Source organism: Telopea speciosissima, chromosome 9 (genome assembly GCF_018873765.1).
Source record: "Telopea speciosissima isolate NSW1024214 ecotype Mountain lineage chromosome 9, Tspe_v1, whole genome shotgun sequence".
Lineage (NCBI taxonomy): Eukaryota > Viridiplantae > Streptophyta > Magnoliopsida > Proteales > Proteaceae > Telopea > Telopea speciosissima.
Window position 1 is genome coordinate 45,939,808 of NC_057924.1, and position 20,226 is coordinate 45,960,033.

The 20,226-nt window shown below is 41.5% G+C and overlaps 1 protein-coding gene across 3 annotated transcripts in view; it reads right to left on the reverse strand.

The window, feature by feature from the left end:
• Positions 1-20,226, reverse strand: part of LOC122640453 (ubiquitin carboxyl-terminal hydrolase 25-like) — a 73,482-nt gene that overhangs the window by 34,225 nt on the left and 19,031 nt on the right. The window lies entirely within an intron of this gene.

Sequence of the window (20,226 nt, forward strand, 5' to 3'; positions counted from 1 at the left end):
GTAAACCACGTAAATTTGTGTTCTGTGTGTGTGATCTCTTTTCTGATTTTTTCTTTTGTTAATCGCTGTGCTGCTGCGTTGTTAATTCCTAACAGCAACCATTTCCACATTAGAAATTATAATGTCTACAGAAATCTAAATGATAACAGCAAACATTTAAATCATAAAAATCATATTTAAGTAATAAACTGAAGTACAAGCTGGAAAATATAAAGCCAAAAGCAGGTTAAAAAAAAAAAGAACAATAAAGCTCGTTGCAGCTATTGCAAGATGCACCTGAAAGTATGCAGTAATAAATCTAAGGATCTAAGGTGACTGCCAGTCATGCTCCAGGCCTAGCACCATTTATCAATTAATTACATTTAAGGACATCATACTGAGAGACTTCAATACATTATTGATTATTTAGTTCCACACACCTTGGTCAGTTCAATGTGCACAGTATTTTGAGACCATTAAGTCAAAAAATGTGAGATGTGGCAACAAGCTCCATTTGGCCACACTCATTGAAATCACTACGAACAAATCCATCAACCAGTTCTTGCAAGTATTTTACTGCAACAGCAGTTACCTCTTGTTGTAAAATGGGTTCAAGGGTATTTTTGTCCTAGGGGTATTCTGTCCTTGTACCTATTCTAGAATGTTCTCTCAAGTATTATAAATAAAGAGGGGCTGTGATAATAAAATCACAAGCCATTATTATAAAATCTCTACATGGTATAAAACCAGGGATCCATTACCTCTTGTTGTAAAATGGGTTCAAGGGTATTTTTGTCCTAGGGGTATTCTGTCCTTGTACGTATTCTAGAATGTTCTCTCAAGTAATATAAATAAAGAGGGGCTGTGATAATAAAATCACAAGCCATTATTATAAAATCTCTACATGATATAAAACCAGGGATCCACAACGGGATCCGAACCCTAATGGTTCCCATCTTCAAACCCTAGCCTCGCTTCACCGTCTCTTTCTCTCCTCTTCTTGGCTACAGCCACTGCCGCCACCACCTACACCAACCACCACTTCCGCCACCCACCACCACAGCTTCTGTCTCTCTCTAGCAGCTCCTCCGCCATCCTCCCCTTCTTGGTGGTGAGTTCCTCCCACCAAGGGATTTTTTGACCAATCAATGGTCTGATTCTCTCTTTCAATCCAGGGTGATTGATGTTTTTTGGGATTCACTGTGTGTTGATGTGTTTGTGAATCTGCTCTGACCAACAACTGTAGGCGACTCTGAGATCTCCACTGCATCTACTGGACAAGGAGTTAATCAACAGAACTTTCTTCGATTCCCTGCTCCATTAAATTGAATGAGAGCAATTATTTGATGTGGTCGCGGTCTTGGTATCTTGCTATTCGTTCTCGTGGTCTTTCAGGCTACATTACAGCGGATTCCGTTATGCCAACAACTGCTGGTCCTTCTCAAGCATAGTATTAAATCTCGTTTCAGAAGGCCATTTAGGGTAGACCGAAATTTTCGAGATCCCGAAATTTCGCCGAAATATTGTAATTTTTCTATGAGTTTTGCTTGGCCATTCCGGGTCTAAAATGCCAAAATATTGAAACGAAATTACCGAAATTTCCGAAACGAGATGATCGAAATATTGCATTGTTTTCATTTTGACATAGCATCTCGTTTCGGCTTGGACGAAATATCTGAAATTTCAGCGAGATTTTGAACTATGTTCTCAAGACAAATGGGTGACAGCTAAGTTTCTCGTGATGACATATCTAATCAACTCCATGGATCCTACCATAGTCGGGGGCTATCTTCTTCTCGATACTGCTACCAAGATTTGGAAGACAGCCAAAGACACCTATGCTCAGGTTGGTAATGCTGCCCAATGTTGTAAACTCTGCCAGAAAATTCATGCTACCAAGCAACAGGAGTTATCTTTTTCCCAGTATTATTCAAATATGTGTAGCATGTGGTGACAAATGGATTTTTATGGGTCGTTACTCCTTACCGCTACCTGTGATGTCGATGCTACTGCCTTTAAAAAATGGGAAGATAGTCTTCGTGTCTTCGACTTTCTCGCTGGTCTCAACATTGAGTTTGATCAAATTCGGGCTTGTAAATAAAGGAATGAGAATAAGAGAAGAGAAAGAAGAAGGAAGAAGAGAGGGAAGAAGAAGAAACCGAGAGACTGTAATCCTTTGGGAGAACAATCGAATGAATTGTTCTCCCCTCTTCACCAATATTATTAATAATAGGGTAGAGCTAACACACAAGAGAAATCCCCAAACTGCCCCTACTAAACTTGTCTTGGTATTAGCGCCAGGCGCTAGCGCTAATACCAAGACTCTTATTCTCGATCTAACACTCCCTCTCAAGCTGGAGCATATATGTTAATCATGCCCAGCTTGTTACAAATATAATCAATTCTCACACTCCCCAAAGACTTAGTAAAAACATCAGCTAGTTGCTCTCTTGTACAAACATGTTGTGGGGCAATAACCTTCTTGTAGTTTTTCTCGAACAAAATGACAATCAACCTCTATGTGTTTTGTTCTTTCATGGAACACAGGGTTGGAAGCAATGTGGATAGCAGCTTGATTATCACACCACAGTTGTATAGATGTCTTGTCCACAAACTTCAACTCAGCCAACAACTGCTTCATCCACATCAACTCACAAGTAACCTAGGCCATAGCCCGATACTCTGATTCTCCACTAGATATGGCTATCACTGTCTGTTTCTTACTCTTCCAAGACACCAAATTTCCTCCCACAAAGACACAATACCCAGTAGTAGATCTCCTATCCACAAGGGAAGCAGCCCAATCAGCATCACAAAATCCCTCAGCATGCCCATCACCATGGTTAGTATAGAATAGACCACGGCCTGGGGCCTTCTTAAGGTATTTTAAAATCTGAATCATAGCATCCCAATGTGATGTCCTGGGAGAGGACAGAAACTGACTCACTACACTGACTGGAAATGCAATGTCCGGTCGAGTCACAGTGAGATAGTTTAATTTACCAACAAGTCTTCGATATTTTTTCGGATCATCAAGAGCATCACCACTGTAACCTGTTAACTTCAAATTCGGATCCATTGAAGTATCCAAAGGTTTAGACCCAAGCATACCTATTTCTGTAAGCAGGTCAAGAACATATTTTCTGTGGGAAAGAGATATACCTTTGCTAGACTGAGCAACCTCAACTCCAAGAAAATACTTCAACCTATCAAGATCCTTGGTCTGAAACTTATGCTGCAAGTGCATTTTCAGCTGCTTAATACCTTCAGCATCATCACCAGTGATGACTATATCATCAACATATACCACCAAAAATATCATGCCAGCCTTGCTATGTCGGTAGAACACCGAATGATCACTACCACACAGAGTCAGCCCAAACTCCAAAACCACATCAGAAAACTTCTCAAACCAGGCTCTAGGAGAATGCTTCAGACCATACAACAATTTCTTGAGTTTGCAAACCAGACTAGACTCCCCTGAGCAACAAACCCTAGAGGTTGCTCCATATAAACCTCCTCAGGGAGATCACCATGTAAAAATGCATTCTTCACATCCAATTGAAAAAGAGGCCAGTGATGTGAAGCCGCAAGAGAAATCAAGAGACGAACGGAGGCAAGCTTAGCAACCAATGAAAAAGTATCAAAATAGTCAATCCCATAAAGTTGGGTATAACCTTTTGCAACCAACCGTGCCTTCAAACGAGCCAAGCAACCATCCGGATTCACCTCCACAACATATACCCACTTTGCACCCGCAAGTAAAGGTACTCCCAAGTGTGATTTTCAGCCAAAGCCGACAATTCCTTCTCCATAGCTATCCTCCGGCCAGAATAGAATAATGCCTCTGAAACAGACTTAGGAGTTAGGAGTAGGATAAGACTCAATAGTAGAGAGACAAGAAGAGAAGTTAGTAGACAAACCAGCATAAGACACAAAATGAGACAAAGGATATTGAGTACAACTACAAACACCCTTACGATGGGCAATAGGAAAATTCAAATCTGAAATAGGAATACTTAACTGAGTGGCTAAATCGATAGATAAAGAAGGTGTCGGAGGAGCAGTAGAGGCCGGGGGTGCCACATCAACATGAGGTCGACAAACAAAAGTGAACCGAACAAGAGGACGTGCTGGCCGAACAGGTGGAGGTGGAGGTGGGGGAGGTGGTGATGAAATCGCAGCCGGTGGAACCTGTGAAACAGAGTGCTGAACCACATACAAAGGTATCTCACCGTCCAACTCAGAAGGAACAAAAGAATCAGCACTATAGGTGGTGGGCTCAAAAAAGGAAACATCGACAGTGACAAAATATTTTTAAAGAACAAGAGAATAACACCGATAACTTTTTTGTGTCCGTGAATATCCCAAGAAAATACACTTAATGGCTTTGGGATCTAACTTGGACAGCCCTAGACGATGATCATGAATAAAGCAAACACAACCAAAAACACAAGGTGGGAAAACAAAAAGTGGTTCAGTCGTAAATGAAAGAGAATGAGAAATCCCCCCCTTGTAACATAGAAGATGGCATACGATTTATAAGAAAACAGACAGTCAAAACAGCATCAGCCCAAAATATTTTAGGTACTTTCATTTCAAAAAGGATAGAGCAAGTCACCTCCATAAGATGTCGATTCTTCCGTTCAGCCACACCATTTTGTTGGGGTGTAGCTGGATAGGAAGATTGAAGCAACATACCATGGTCAGCCATAAAAGAATTAAACGGTGCTGAAAAGTACTCTAGTGCATTATTACTAAAAACACGAATATTGGTACTGAATTGAGTTTGAATTTCATTAACAAAGGTACGAAAGATGTCAAATAACTTAGAACGATGCTTCATTAAATAAATCCATGTGACTCTAGAATAGTCATTAAACAAAGGTAACATAATATTTAAATCCCAACTTAGAAGTTATAAGACAAGGTCCCCATACATCAGAATCCACTAAAGAAACAGGGTTCACAAACTGTTTATTGACTCTAGGGGAATAACTCACACAGTGGAGCTTTCCAAACTGACATAACTCACACTCTAGACTAGAAAGAGAACGAAAACGAGGATCCAACTTCTGTAAGCTCTGCAACGATGGATGACCTAACCGACAATGAACTTGGTGTGGAGACAGAACACTGGAGCAAGCAACGGAAGGAGAGTCGTCAAGCAGATACAGCCCCCCTTTCTCACGTCCCCTACCAAGCATCTTCTTCGTCGTAAGATCCTAAAAAACACAAGAATCAGGGAAGAATGTCACAGAACAATTATAGGCTTTAGCAATTTTACTGATAGAAAGTAAGTTACAAGGGAAGTCAGGTAAATGCAGAACAAAAGACAGGGACAAAGAATTAGTGGGACAAACAGTGCCAGTGACTTTGGCAAAAGAACCATCAGCCAAGGTAACACTAGATTTGGTAGACTGAAAAGAAGAAAAATTACTTGACACACCAGACATATGATCAGATGCACCCGAATCAATGATCCAGGGGCGAGAAGATGAGAAACACGCAATGGCATTACCTGTATGGGCAAAATTAGCAGTGGAGGATGTAGAAGGCTGAGATATCTGAAACTGAGTAAACCAAGCATAATCCTCATCCGACAACCTCACCACCTTACCCTCAAAAGATGGAACAGAAGACTCAGTAGTAGCTGTTGAATTGGCATATTGTTGTTGTGGTGGTTTACCAAGAAGCTTCTAACAAAAACGTTGGTTATGTCCTGGGCGACCATAATGATTACAGGTCTTTATAGGACTAGAAATTTCACCACTCTGACCACCACTATTGCCTCTTCCCCCACCACGGCCACCATTGCCTCTCCCCTAGCTAGATGCAACAAGAGCTGAACTCTCACCATTCCCAGGTGCTGGTTCATGAGAACTATCACTGGAAACACGAAGAACACAAGAAAAAGTTTCAGCAAGGGAGGCAACTCTATCACCTCTAAGAATGGTGGAGTGTACGGAGTCATACTCCTGACCCAGACCTTCTAAAAACCCCATAACTGCGAGTTGTTCCCGCTGTTCCTACATTTGTTTCACATCAGAACTAATAGGCAGCAGTGCATTTAACTCTTCAAACATCCTCTTATAAAATATTGGGTCAATGGACGACCCTTCCTATCTGCATGATAGAACTCCTGTGATAGTTCATAAATACAAGACAAATTATTCTGTCCAGAATACAGAATATGCAAATAATCCCACAACTCCTTTACGGTGTCTATGTGAGTCACTAAATTAACGATCTGGGAAGCCATACTGTTCAGCATCTGGCCCAGAATACGAGCAACGACAATTTCCCAAGCTTCATCATCCTTTGGTTTGGCCTTGGCAAGATGTTTCTGTTGACCACGACCAGTTAGAACCACCCAGAAAATTTTCTTCCATTGCTGGAAATTACTAACACCTTCCAATTTCTTCTCTGTGATAGACTTGGAAGAGCCTGAGATAACCTCGGCAACAACCTCCTTCGAATCACCACTTGTATCAACCATCTCGATTAAATAAAAGAAATATGCAGCTGCAAACAACATCCCTCCAATAAGAAAAATACTGTTTTCAAAAAATCAGATCTTCAACAAGTCAAAAACCAAGCCTCAACAATAATCGATCCAGAGAAAAAAAAAGTTCGATCAATTCTGCCACAAACCAAAACCTGAAATTGAATTCTCTTTCAATCAACTTCAATTGCTAGCCCTGATTTGACATCAACCACCAAAAAGGAGACCTAGTTCTTCTTATATCTTCATGAACTAGTCTCAAACACCCTCCAAAAATCGCAGCATAGGGTGCTGCATCCCCTTCAAACAAGATCCACAAAAAACTTCAAAACTGGAAACAAAACTTCAGATCACCACTTCAATGAAAACCGAGAGTGATAGAGTAGGTCCTAGGAAGTTAAATCGATTCCTAAGAGCCTAGCTCTGATACCATGCAAATAATAAGGAATTAGAATAAGAGAAGAGAAAGAAGAAGGAAGAACCCCTCTTCACCAATATTATTATTAATAGGGTAGAACTAACACACAAGAGAAATCTCCAAACTGCCCCTACTAAACCTGTCTCGGTATTAGCACCAAGCGCTCATACCGAGACTCTTATTCTCGATCTCTAACAGGGCTTATGTCCTGAATCGTGATCCCTTTTACATCCGGCCTATGCCATGGTGCAATCAAAGGACAGTCATCGCAATGCCATGGTTCACCTAATTAACCAGGAACGATCAGCCCTTTTCTCTAGTCTACAAAGCTCATCCCACGGAGGGCTTTCTCGTGGTACTGGTGATCATTCTACTCCTGATCGAGTTCCAGTAAAGTGTGATTATTGTGGAAAGGAACGACATACTCAAGACAAGTGCTAGAAATTATATAGACGTCCCACTAATACTCAGAGTCGTGAGTAGAGTCGTCATCCTTCTGCCAGAGCACATCATACTTCATTTGAGGACACTGTTACTGACCAATCTCTTTCTCATGAGGAACTCCATACCCGCCGTCATCTAATGACTCAGCTGGACTCATCTTCTTCACTAGCTCCATCTGCAGCTTAGGCCACCTCCCTACCAGGGCACTTTGAACCGCCTTCTTCATCTTCCTCTTCCCATCCAAGTATTTCCTTTTGTGGCCATAGTACCTCAATCATATCCATTCCTTGGATAATTGACTCAGGTGCCACTGACCATATGATCGGTTCTCCCACTCAATTATTTCAATATTCACCTTTGTTAGGTAATAATAAAATTCGTGTAGCTGATGGTTCCCTCTCTTATGTTTTTGGGAAGGGCACTAAGTGCACTCCCTCATTATCTCTTTCATCTGTATTGCATGCTCCCAAAATTCTCTACTAATTTGCTTTCTATTAGTAGTCTTACACGGAACAAATTGCAAAGTAATTTTCTTTCCTGATCATTGTCTTTTCAAGGACTTTGTGAAGGGTCGTATGATTGGCAGTAGTAAGGTGGTTCACTCATGATTGGTGGTCTTTACTTGCTTGATAGTTCTCCGTCAGCACTAGTCTCAAAGGCTACTCTCCCTGACTTGTCTGCATCTGCATTAGAAGAATTACATCGGTGGCATCGTGGCTTGGGCCACCCTCCTTTAGGTGTTTTATCTACTTTATTTCCCAGTTCAGTGAAAAATTGTAATCCCAACAATTTCGTTTGTGATGCTTGCACTTTTGCAAACCAAACTAGAGCTATTTATCCTATTTCAAAGAATCGAAGTTTACTTCCTTTTGGTGATTTGTCACTTTTATTAATTGTTTTAGCTATACCACTTGGGTATATCTTATGCACCAGAAGAGCGATGTGTTCTCCTACTTTCAATTGTTTCACTGGATGGTCCAAACCCAATTTGATGCCAAGCTTAAGATACTCCGGACTGACAATGAGAACGAATATATTGATGCTTCCCTTCAGGCCTACTTGTCCACTCATGGTATTATACACTAGACTAGTTGTGTGGATACTCCAGCTCAGAATGACGTGGTAGAAAGGAAGAATCGACATCTCTTGGAAGTGGCAAGATCTCTAATGTTTGCCATGTCTATTCCACCTCGTTTTTTGGGAGATGTTGTACTTCTGGCATCCTATCTTATCAATCGGCTGCCCTCTCGGGTGTTGGCATCTCGCTGCCCTATTGAATTGTTATTGGGCTCGTCTTCTTTTGGAATCGTTATCCTCTCCTGTCTGCTGCCCGGACAGGACCGTGCTGTCCCCTCACATGGGGGCACGAAATGACGACTTAACCCCTTGCCCGAACACACTCCCTAGTCCCTAGGCGAGGTTAAGTCATCATTTTGCACCCCCATGTGAGGGGACAGCACAATCCTGTCCGGGCAGCGGACAGGAGCGGAAAAAAATTACTTCTTTTGTGGTGCCCCCCAAAGTTTTTGGGTGTGTAGTCTTTGCTCGAAACCACCATGTACATGAAAAGTTAGATCCCCAAGGGTTGCGTTGTATTTTTCTGGGTTATTCTGCTACCCAGAAGTGGTATAAGTGTTATCATCCTCCTTCTTGGAAATTAATTGCTACCATGGATGTTTTTAGGGAGACGAAAGCGTATTTTCCATCTTATGCTCCTCTTTCGGGGGAGTCTGCCAATGAAGAGGTACCTTCAATTGCTTCATTAGATGTGCCTACTGTGGAAGATCCGTCTATTGACCTCAAGGATGGTATAACCGGGCAGGAATAGGAGCAATCTCTAGTCCAAGGGGAGTCTGGGGAGCCTGACACCTTGAAGGTATTTACTCGAGGAACGTGGCATAAACAAAAGCAAGTTGACAATACACCACCACCACTGCTCCTAACTAGTCGTTGCTACCTAATCCAAGTCTTTCCTCCATTCCTCCTGGTGAGTCTTCTTTTGATCCTAGTCTGGATTTACCAATTGTTATTCGTAAACCCCGTAGAACTTGTACTCAGCATCCCATTTCTAGTGTTGTCTCTTATGACTCCCTTTCTCCATCTTTCCATACTTTTGTTTCCTCGTTGTCTTTTGTTTCCATTCTAACACCTGGAAAGAAGAAGTAGCTAACAAAGGTGGAAAGAAGCAATAAATGAAGAAATGAGAGCACTGAGAAAAAATGATACTTGATATTTGGTGGGTCTTCCTCCAGGAAAGAAACCGGTTGGTTGCAAGTGGGTCTTCATAGTCAAACAGAAGGCTGATGGAACAATAGAATGATATAAGGCAAGGCTGGTTGCTAGAGGATTCACTTAGACACATGGGATCGACTATTAGGAAACATTTGCTCCAGTAGCAACTAGCAAAGATGAATATTGTCAGAGTCATCATCTCTTATGCAGCTAACCCAGGATGGGATCTTCAACAACTGGATGTGAAGAATGCCTTTCTTCATGGAGAGCTCAAAGAGGAGGTATACATAGACTTCCCTCCTGGTTTTACTGCTTAAGAAACTAAGGGAAAAAAGGTGTGTCGTCTCAAGAAGGATTTATACTTGGTTCGGCTGTTTCCATAGAGCCATGGTGTCGATTGGCTATAAACAAAGTAATGCTGATCACATTTTGTTTATCAAGAAAAGAGGTCAGCATATTACAGTGTTGATAGTTAATGTAGATGACATTGTAATCACTAGAAGTAATGTTGATGAAATAGGTAAATTGATAACCTATTTAGGGACAGAGTTTGAGGTAAAGGATCTGGGAAAACTAAGATATTTTCTTGGGATTGCAGTCACCCATTCAGCTCAAGGTATCTTCTCTTAGTATACCCTTGATCTTTTATCGGAAACATGAATGCCAGGTTGTAAGCCTGTAGACACCCCATTGGAGCCTAATACTCACCTAAAGAGTAAGGACTGAGAGCCAGTGGATAAGGGCAGCTATCAAAGGCTGGTTGATCGTTTGATGTATTTATCCCATACACAGCCTAATATAGCATTTACCGTAATGTGGTTAGTCAGTATATGCATGATCCTCATTCCACTCATCTACAGGCAGCATATAGAATCCTGAGGTATTTAAAGTCTATTCACGGAAAAGGTGTTCTTTTCTCCCCTCCGGGTCACTTGCGAGTTGAGGCCTTCACTGATGCAGATTGGACAAGATGTCCGGATGACAGAAAGTCCACCTTAGGCTATTGTACCTTTGTTGGTGGGAACCTGGTGACTCGGCGGAGCAAAAAGCAAGCTATAGTTGCCCAGTCTAGTGCAGAAGCAGAATTTCGGGCTATGGCCCATGGTATTTGTGAGCTCCTTTGGTTGCAAGGACTACTTCGTCATTTATGTGTTCCTGTTGAGTTGTCTATGCGCCTATACTGTGACAGCAAATCAGCAATACGAATTGCACACAATCCAGTTCAACTCGATCATACTGAACATTTTGAGATCAATCGTCATTTCATTAAGGAGAAGTTGGAGCAAGGAGTAATATGCATTCCATTCGTTCAATCTAGTGACCTGGTGAGTAAGCTAATATCTTTACTAAGGGGATTAACATAGAAAGTTTGTCTGTATTATTAGCAAATTGGGCATGTTTGATATTTATGCACCAACTTGAGGGGGAGTGTTGTAAAATGGGTTCAATGGTATATTCGTCCTAGGTGTATTTCTGTCTTTGTACCTATTCTAGAATGTTCTCTCAACAAAAACAACAACTACTACTACTCAGCCTTATCCCAACTAATGGGGTCTGCTACGTGGATCCTTTCAAAACAAAGCAGGAAAAACTAAGGTCCTCAGAAAGGGAAAGGAAAGTAAGAGGAATGAAGAATAAAAATGAAGAAATGAGATAAGAAAAGTGAGAAATGGAAAAATGAAAGTAAGAGGAAAGAGGATAGCCCAGGAAATCATAAAAGTCTCAGCTACATGGTGTCGACAAAGTGGATCCTTGACCTCCAATAGACTCTATCTGAGGTCATATTTGGCACAAGACCCAGACTATGCATGTCATTCTTCACAACCTAACATATGGTCATTTTAGGCCTGCCCCTAGCTCTTTAGGTCCTTCAATCGGATTCAGATCACTCCTCCTTACTAGGGTGTCTCCAGACCTAGGCCAAACCACCTCAGACAACATTCTCAGAGCTTGTCGCTAGTCGGGGCAACTCCCACATCAGCTCTAATATGTTCATTCCTCACTTTATCATTCCTAGTTTTGCCACGCATCCATCTTAACCTCCTCATCTCTGCAACACATAGCTTTGCTATATGGCACTTTTTAACTGTCCAACATTCCGCCCCATACATCATAGCAAGTCGGACAACAGTCCTGTAGAACTTTCCTCTAAGCTTTAAAGGAATGTGTGTATCACACATAACTCTGGTTGCACCTCTCCACTTCATCCATCCCACTTTAATTCTTTGTGAAACATCATCATGTATGTCACCTTCTTTGTGTATGATAAACCCCAGATATCTGAAATAGTCACTTGGCGGTATCTCTCTCCTCAATTTTCACCATGTCATCATCCATCGTAGTGTGACTAAAGTTACACATCATATACTCCGTCTTTGATTTACTAATCTTAAAGCCTCTTGTTTCTAAGGTTGATCTCCACATCTCTAACTTAGTGTTAATCCCTACTTTTGTCTCATCCACCAAAACGATATCATTGGCGAAGAGCATACACCACGGTACCTTGTCTTGGATGTTCTTGGTTAATTCATCCATGATAAGCACAAACAAATAAGGGCTTACGGCTGATCCTTGATGCAACCCAGCCATAATTGAGACTTCCTAGACCTGACTTCCCACAGATCTCACACTAGTCACCACACCCTCATACATATCTTTAATTATATCTATATATTTACTCGACACCCCTCTCTTTGCAAGAACAGGCTAGATTAAATTTCTAGGGACTAGGAGGTCGTAAGGTTTTTGCTTGGGGTCAGAAAATATCTGGTGCATTTTTTTCTGCCAATAAGTCGGGAGTGTGAGTGAAAAGGAGAGTTTAGGGCAGGGACGAAAAGGGTTGGGGAGATCGACTAGAGGCAGAGTTTGGGGAGGTAGAGCTTATGGGGGGAACGTACCTGGCACTTTTGGTGGCGGGGGGTTTCTGCACTGCAAAAACACCGATGGGGTGAGCCAAGGTCTCTAGCAACCCAGAGATGGGTTCGCAAATATTTTTTTTCGGTGAGAGGCCGAGGGAGTTGGTGTCCTCAACACAAAGCTTGATGCTGGAATGAGTTTAACAGTACGTCTTCCTCCTATGACCAAAAATGAACAGTGAACAGTGTTGTCTTCCTCCTACGACCCAAAACAGCACAGGCAGAAGAGAGAATCTGCTTGTGGATGTCGTAGCTCCTCACCCAAACCTTCAAATCCTTGGAAATCCTTGTTACAGACTTACAATCAATAGCCCTAAATGAATTCATCTGTGAAGGCGAAATCCGACCGTTGGAGATGATCTGAGGTGAATAAGGTCTCCCCGTGCATAGCCCAAGGCTAGCCGGTGTATCCACTTGAGGTGAGAGCGAGAGGCTCACCGGTTTCAGCGAAATACTCCGCCTGAGATGAGAGAGAGAGGGGTTATGCACAATAAAAATAAGGCCCTTTTAATTTAAAAAAGAGGGGTTGTGATCATAAAGTCACAAGCCATTATTCTTGTTGGATTGTAGGGCCAGAATACCGTGGGGGTATTCTGGACTTTTTACTTCTTTTATTTTGTGTACAGCCATGTCGACTATGTTAGGGATAATTCTGTCCATGTATTTTTTTGACTCTTTATTATAAATACATAGCTTGGGGTCTGTCTTAGACTATCCAAGCATTCAGCTCCAATTCTGATCCTGTTAACATGACATCAGAGCAGGTTTTGAATTAGGGCTCTCCTGTCGTCCATTCTCGATCTCCTCTTTTTCTTCTCTTTCTCGATCTCACTTTCCTCTCCTTTTTTTCTCTTTTGTTCCTTATTATTTCATAGGGCAGTACTGATGAGGTGATCCATAGATCCAGTTTCTGTCCTCCATCACCTCATTCCATGCTATAACAATTCTAATCGATAAGGCCTTGCTCTTTGCCTGCGAAATTTGAAGACTTCATAGTTTGGATTGATTCAATCTCCATTATAAGGAATCTCTCCACCTCTTTGAAGATCAAGACCTGCAGTAGTTTATTACCCAAGCCTCTATCTCCAGCCAGCAATTCTAAAGACCTCCTCGATCGAGTTTTTTTAGGTTTTCCCAAAACCCTGCAAATATCGATCTTTGGGGTACTGCTTTCTGTTGGTGCTGATTTTGGAAGAGTGATTCAGCAGTCCTACAGGCCCACTCAATCCCAATTTCAGCTTCATCAAGTGTCTTTTTGACAGCCTTTTTCCCTAAGTCGATCTCAACACCATCAGGGTTTTGAGAAAACCCTGAAAAAATCAATCTCAGGGATTTCATGTCTATTGCTACTGATGTTTGGAGGCACATCTGATAATCTTTCCAAGAGTCTCTCCTCCTCTTTCTGGACATTAAATTGGAGTATTTAGTGGGTTCCTCATCACCACAGCCTCTCTCTGCGATTTGGGCTTCTCTACTGCAATTATGGGTGACTCTACTACTTCCACTGCTACTTCTGACCATGATGGCCAAGGTAAAACAGAATATCACAATTTTCCTCCTAATCCCATCAAATTGGATGGCTCAAACTACCTACTGTGGTCTCGGTCTGCCTCCTTTGCCATTGTTGGTCGTGGCCTTACTGGCCATATTGATGGCACCAATGTTATGCCGGCAAAACCTGGTCCTCTTCAAACTAGGTGGGTTGCCAACAATGGGGTTCTCATGTCATACCTGATTGGTTCTGACTTCAAACCTTGCACATGGGTTTCTTCTCCTTGATACAGCTTTTCAGATTTGGTCGGCTTGCAAGGAAACATACGGGCAGCTTGGCAATGATGCCCAAGTTTATGAACTCAGGAAGAAGATCCTTCATACTACTCAGGGAGAATTATCAGTCTCTAAATACAATGTTACTCTGCGCAGCCTTTGGCAACAATTGGACCACTTTTCTGATTTCCACCCTACTACAATTGCTGACATTGCTGCCTATAAGAAACATGTGGACAAGATCAGGGTCTATGACTTCTTGGCAGGGTTGAATGTGGAGTATGACCAGACTCGTGTTCAAGTATTGGGCCATTCTCCTTTTCCCACACTTGAACAGTCCTATGCCTTGGTCTCCTCTAAAGAAAACCGTAGGGCTGCTATGTTATACCCTCCTATTATTGAAAGATCAGCCCTACAGACTGCTGCCCCGGCTCCTACTGCACCTGTTGGAAATCTCTCTCTTGGTAATTCTACTCCAGGAACTGTTACTTGTGAGCATTGTCACAAACCTTACCACACCAAAGACAAATGTTGGAAACTTCATGGGAAACCAACTGACTTTGAAGCTAAACGGGCTGCCAAGAAGAAGACAAAATAACAAGGCAAATCACTATGAATCTGTTCCTACAGCCCCGGCTACTGACATTGGTCTATCCCAGGATGATCTACAGGCTTTCCTATGTATAGTTCTAAAACTCGTCTCGACTCGGCGAGATCTTGGCTCTCGTCTCGGTAGACGAGATGGCATACGGTACATAAAAGTGCAATATCTTAACGAGATCACGGTGAGATCTCGGATCCCAAGTCGAGATCTCGGGTTGACCCATGGAAATGACCCGTCTACTATGTATTTACTTACCCAACTCGACAGAACTTGACACATCTCGGCGAGATCTTGGATCTCAGGTCGAGATCTCGGGCTGACCCATGGAAATGACTCATCTACTATGTATTTACTTACCTAACTCGACAGAACTCTTATACGCTTGTTGTGGAGCATTATATGCAACACTACAGCAACACTATGTCATGGGAAGACTATGTGACACTAGTGGGGACTGAATACTTGATTCAAAGTCATTTTATGTGACGATAGTTGTAACACTGTTAATATTCGAATGATGTACTCCAGAATACCGTGGGGGTATTCTGGTCCTTTTGGGGGTATTTTATGTTATTAAGTGTTTAGTTGGCGGTGTGGGTATAGTCCCACATCGCTAGCTTATAGTGTAATTCCTCTATTATAAATAGAGGGGTCTTTCTCTCATTAAATAAAGCAATTCTATTATTTTCTTCCCACTCTCTAACCCACGGTTCAACCAACATGGTATCAGAGCTGGTCTGATCTAGGTTAGAGAGAAAAACCCTAATTTCTCCCTCCTTTCCTTCCAATCGATCTTTCCTCTTCTTCTCCCTTTTTTTCGTTTTTTCCTGCTCCTGTTTTTCTCCTTTTCAGCACAAAAACAGGGGCAGCACTAATGAGGTAAACATCATATCGATGATTTAGTGCTGCCCCCTTTCTCTCCTATCATTTTTTATTAAAAAAACAGCTGGAAGCCTCTTCTGCAATTTTGGAATTCCCCCTTCTTTGAGATCAGATCTCTATAAACCTGATCCTCTAATAGAGGAAAACCCTGTGCAGCCTTTTTCCAGCCCTATGTTACCCTATTCCTACACCTAACTTCCCTCTTTTCTTTCTCTCCATCAATTATTATTTATTCCAGCCCCTACCCTAATCGATCTCAACATGTCAGGGTTTTGAACCAATCGATTTTGGTGTTTCCTTTTTCAGATGCAGCTGATCTTTTGGGGGTGATTCCCTATTACTACAAGCCCTACTCAACCTAAGTTTGGACCCTTTCTGATGGCTGGATTTGTTTCTACAGCAAAAATTCCTTAATCTGCTAATTTGGTTACCTACCAAAAACCCTGACTTTCAGGTTTCAGTTTTTGCTAATTTTTGGAGGGTTGATTACTCCCACTTCAAGGACCAATCGACCTCAATATTGCACCTATCCAAGTTTATTGAAGACCCCTACCCCAATCGATCTCTTCTTTTCAGAGTTTTCCAAAACCCTGATAAAAATCGATTTGGGTTAGGGATGTTTGCTGCTGTTCTACCTTAAAAGAGAACTCTCCTTCATCAATTCAAAGCTTGAAGAAGGTCCTTTATGCTGGTGTTGTGCTGTAATGCTGCCCTGCTCTAGTTCTGCGATTTTTTGGAGTCTCTCCCTTTGAAGATCAGGTCTCACTCTTACTGGAGATTGATTGTTCACCTTGGAGGTTCCATTCTAGCAGCCTTGGTCAGCATCTATTACATGTCTACATCAGCATTTACAGCCCCCTTTCCCTAAATCGATCTCAATTTCAGGGTTTTCTAAAACCCTGCCAACAATTGATTTTAGGGTTAGGGTTTTCCTATCCAGCTCATATTTTGAGGAGAGTCTTATACAATCAGAGGAGTATTCAGCCCATTATTCAGCATCTTACATCAGGTTTTTTGTAAAAAATTCCAGTTCATTCTGTTGGCTTGGTTTCTTCAATTATAAGGCTGTTTTTTTCTTGTTCCTATATGGCTGGCTGCTTCAACTACCTATGGATTTGTCTGGTTATTTATCTTATTTGGCTGGTTATTATGAGCTTCACTACCTACCTGGTTGGTGTTATTGATTGGCTTCTGTAAGCATGACTGGTTGATGTGTTACTGCTGCCTTCATGTGGAATACTGCTGCCCTATAATTGTGACTGTGTTTCCTCTTATTGGAGATCGAATTTCTTTCGTTATTGAAGACTCGCATCTACTACCCTGGAGACCAGCCTATTTGGGATTACCACAATGTGTTCCACGATTTTTTGGTTGCACCTACGAAACTATTCAGTTATGTGGAGCTTTTCTGGTTCATATCCGACATACTTTGGAGCTTGAAGACTAGCATTGTTACTGATTCAGATCTGATCCCGTTTTGTTGAGGCTACTTCCATTCATTGCTGTCCAGATATCTTCTTAGTACTGTCTAGCATGTGGGAGTTTCTACCATGGAATCTTTTGCACAATTGCTCCTCCCTGTTTGAAGATTGAACAAGGCTTGACAATTGGAGCATTTCCTCACTTCGAATCAGATTTGTATATTTTTCAGATCTGAATATTGGGGTTAAGAGTTTCTCCCTTGCAGGGGTTTCCATTCAAAGTGTTTATTTAATTGATGGACGATGGTTGGAGCTTTCTATGTTACCCAAGTTAATCCTACTCTATTATCCCACTGCTGTTTTTCTTTCACAACCTCCCAAAACATACCTTTGGCATTACCCATAACACCCTTGGAAGTTAATGGTATTCTCTTCTTTACCATTTCTTCTTTTTTTCCATTACTCTTGGCAGCTACTGAACCATTCTGGAATGTTATGTTTTGCCCTATCTCTAACCTAATCTCTCTTATGTCCACATGCACTACATGTGAGGGGGGAATTATATACAGTATACCTGCAGCCATTGCAAAGAGCAGAACATGCAGGGACACTTGGTGCAAAACATAGAAGGCCAGAGGTTTCACCATTGCCAATAAGTATCTACCTTGTTATTGGGTTATGTTTGCCGTAAGGGGGAGGCTGGTGTTAAAAGTTTTGAAGATGTTTGGTTATTGCCTGCCCATATGAGGTCTGCAGTTTGGTTGTTTCCGCTGCTTGATCTTTATTGTTGCCTGACTCATCCGCTTGCTGCCCTAGTTACTTACCTTCAAGATTATCAGTCAAAGATTCATCCCTGGACAACTGTTGAAGATTGGTAACGATTGATCAAGTCTGCCTAAGTTTGAAGGTCTATTTTTTTCAAGTTCTTGAAGGTCTGTTTGGGAGCTGCATTCCTTTTGGAGCTGGATTCTGCTACAACTTATTTTTCCCATTTTTCATTCAAGTTGGGCATTAGTACCTTGTATGCGCCAACTTGAGGGGGAGTGTTAGCATTGTTATGGAGAGAATTTTTTCTTTTAGAGTTTTTTTCTTCTTTTAGTCCAAGCTGGACCTTCCTTCTTTCTTATTTGTACAATCCAGCTTGAGGGGGAGTATTAGAATGATGTACTCCAGAATGCCGTGGGGATATTCTGGTCCTTTTGGGGGTATTTTATGTTATTAAGTGTTTAGTTGGTTGTGTGGGTTTAGTCCCACATCGCCTAGCTTATGTAAGTTGTAACTTATATAATAGAGGGGGTCTTTCTCTCATTAAATAAAGCAATTCTATTATTTTCTTCCCACTCTCTAACCCACGGTTCAACCAACAGTTAAACAGCTTGATGTATCACTTTAACATTTCTAATTATTATTTAAGTTGTTTAGCTATTAATTGAATGTTTTGCTTGCTTTCTATTACTAAATTATGTGTAGAGTAGGGTATTTTAGTATGTCATTGCCTACCAACCTATGGTCCAAATTGAAACTCAAATTTAGACTTTGTTTTTGCAAAATCTGATAGTACCATTGTGTTTAAATTGCCAAAAATAGGCTGAATACCAAGTTTCATACCCAAACTAGGTCTAAAACCCACCAAGTTGAGGCTTCAAGTCGGAAAAAAAAAATGCACCAACTCGGCGAGATCTTGGCGAGATCTCGACTCGACGCGGTTTTTCCAAGGGCCAAGTTGGTACCGAGACCCGAGTTTTAGTACCTTGTTCCTATGTGTGCTAAGGCCTTCCACTGCTGCTACCTTTACTACATCCGCTACTGCCAATTCTTCTACTCCTTCAGGTTCAAACTTTACCCGGTCAGGTATTTCATTTGGTGGTCATTGTGCTTCAGTAGTTTCCCATCCTCGGATCATAGATTCTGGAGCTACATATCACATAACTAGTTCCTTTAGCCTTTTCCATCGCTAGCTGATGATTCCCTTTGCTCCATCTCTGGTAAGAGAATCATCAACTGCACTTCCTCTCTTACTTTGTCTTCTGTTTTACATATTCCTAATTTTGCTACTAACCTCCTTTCTATTAGTAGTCTTACTCGTGATCTTAATTGCAAAGTAACTTTTTTTCCTTCCCAATGTTTTTCAGGATCTAGTGGCAAGGAAGATGATAGGATGTGGTAAATTGCAAGGTGGATTGTACCTACTTGATGATGGTCGTCTTTCTCCACCAACAACACCTCCTCCACTCCACCAGAACTCCTTCATCTCTTCGGAACTTTACCAATGGCACTCTAGATTAGGTCACCCCCCATTAGGCACGTTATCTTATTTATTTCCTTCTTCAGTAAAAGGTTGTGATAAAAATAATTTCTTTTGTGAGGCTTGTGTTCTGGCCAAACAGACACGTTCAACTTATTCTATTTCAAATAAAATGAGTTCTTCTTGTTTTCATTTGGAGCATTCTGATGTTTGGGGCCCTAGTCGTAAAACTTCTCTTTCTGGTCATCGTTGGTTTATTTCTTTTATTGACTGTCATTCTAGGAAAACATGGGTATATCTTATGCACACAAAAAATAAGGTTTTTTCATGTTTTCAGCATTTTCATAAAATGGTCCAAACTCAATTCCAGGCTACTCTAAAAATTTTGAGCAGTAATAATGGAACCGGTATAAAAAAACTCAATTTCAAAAATATTTGGCTGATCATGGCATTATTCACCAGATTAGCTATGTGCATACCCCAGCCCAGAATGGTGTGGCTGAAAGGAAAAACCGCCACTTATTAGAAGTGGCCAGAGCTTTGATGTTTGCTCGTCATGTTCCCTCCCAATATTGGGGGGATGCTATTCTCGCTGCAGCCTATCTTATTAATAGGTTGCCTTCTTGAGTTCTTGACTCTCGTAGTCCGGCTGCAATTTTACTTGGGGATTCCTCCTTTATGGTTTCCCCCATAGTGTTTGGCTGTGTGTGTTATGCTAGAGATATTAAATCTCCTGGCAAACTTGAACCTCGGGGGTTACAGTGTATTTTTTTGGGTTGCATCCCCCTTCTCGTCGTACTTTAGTCAGTATGGA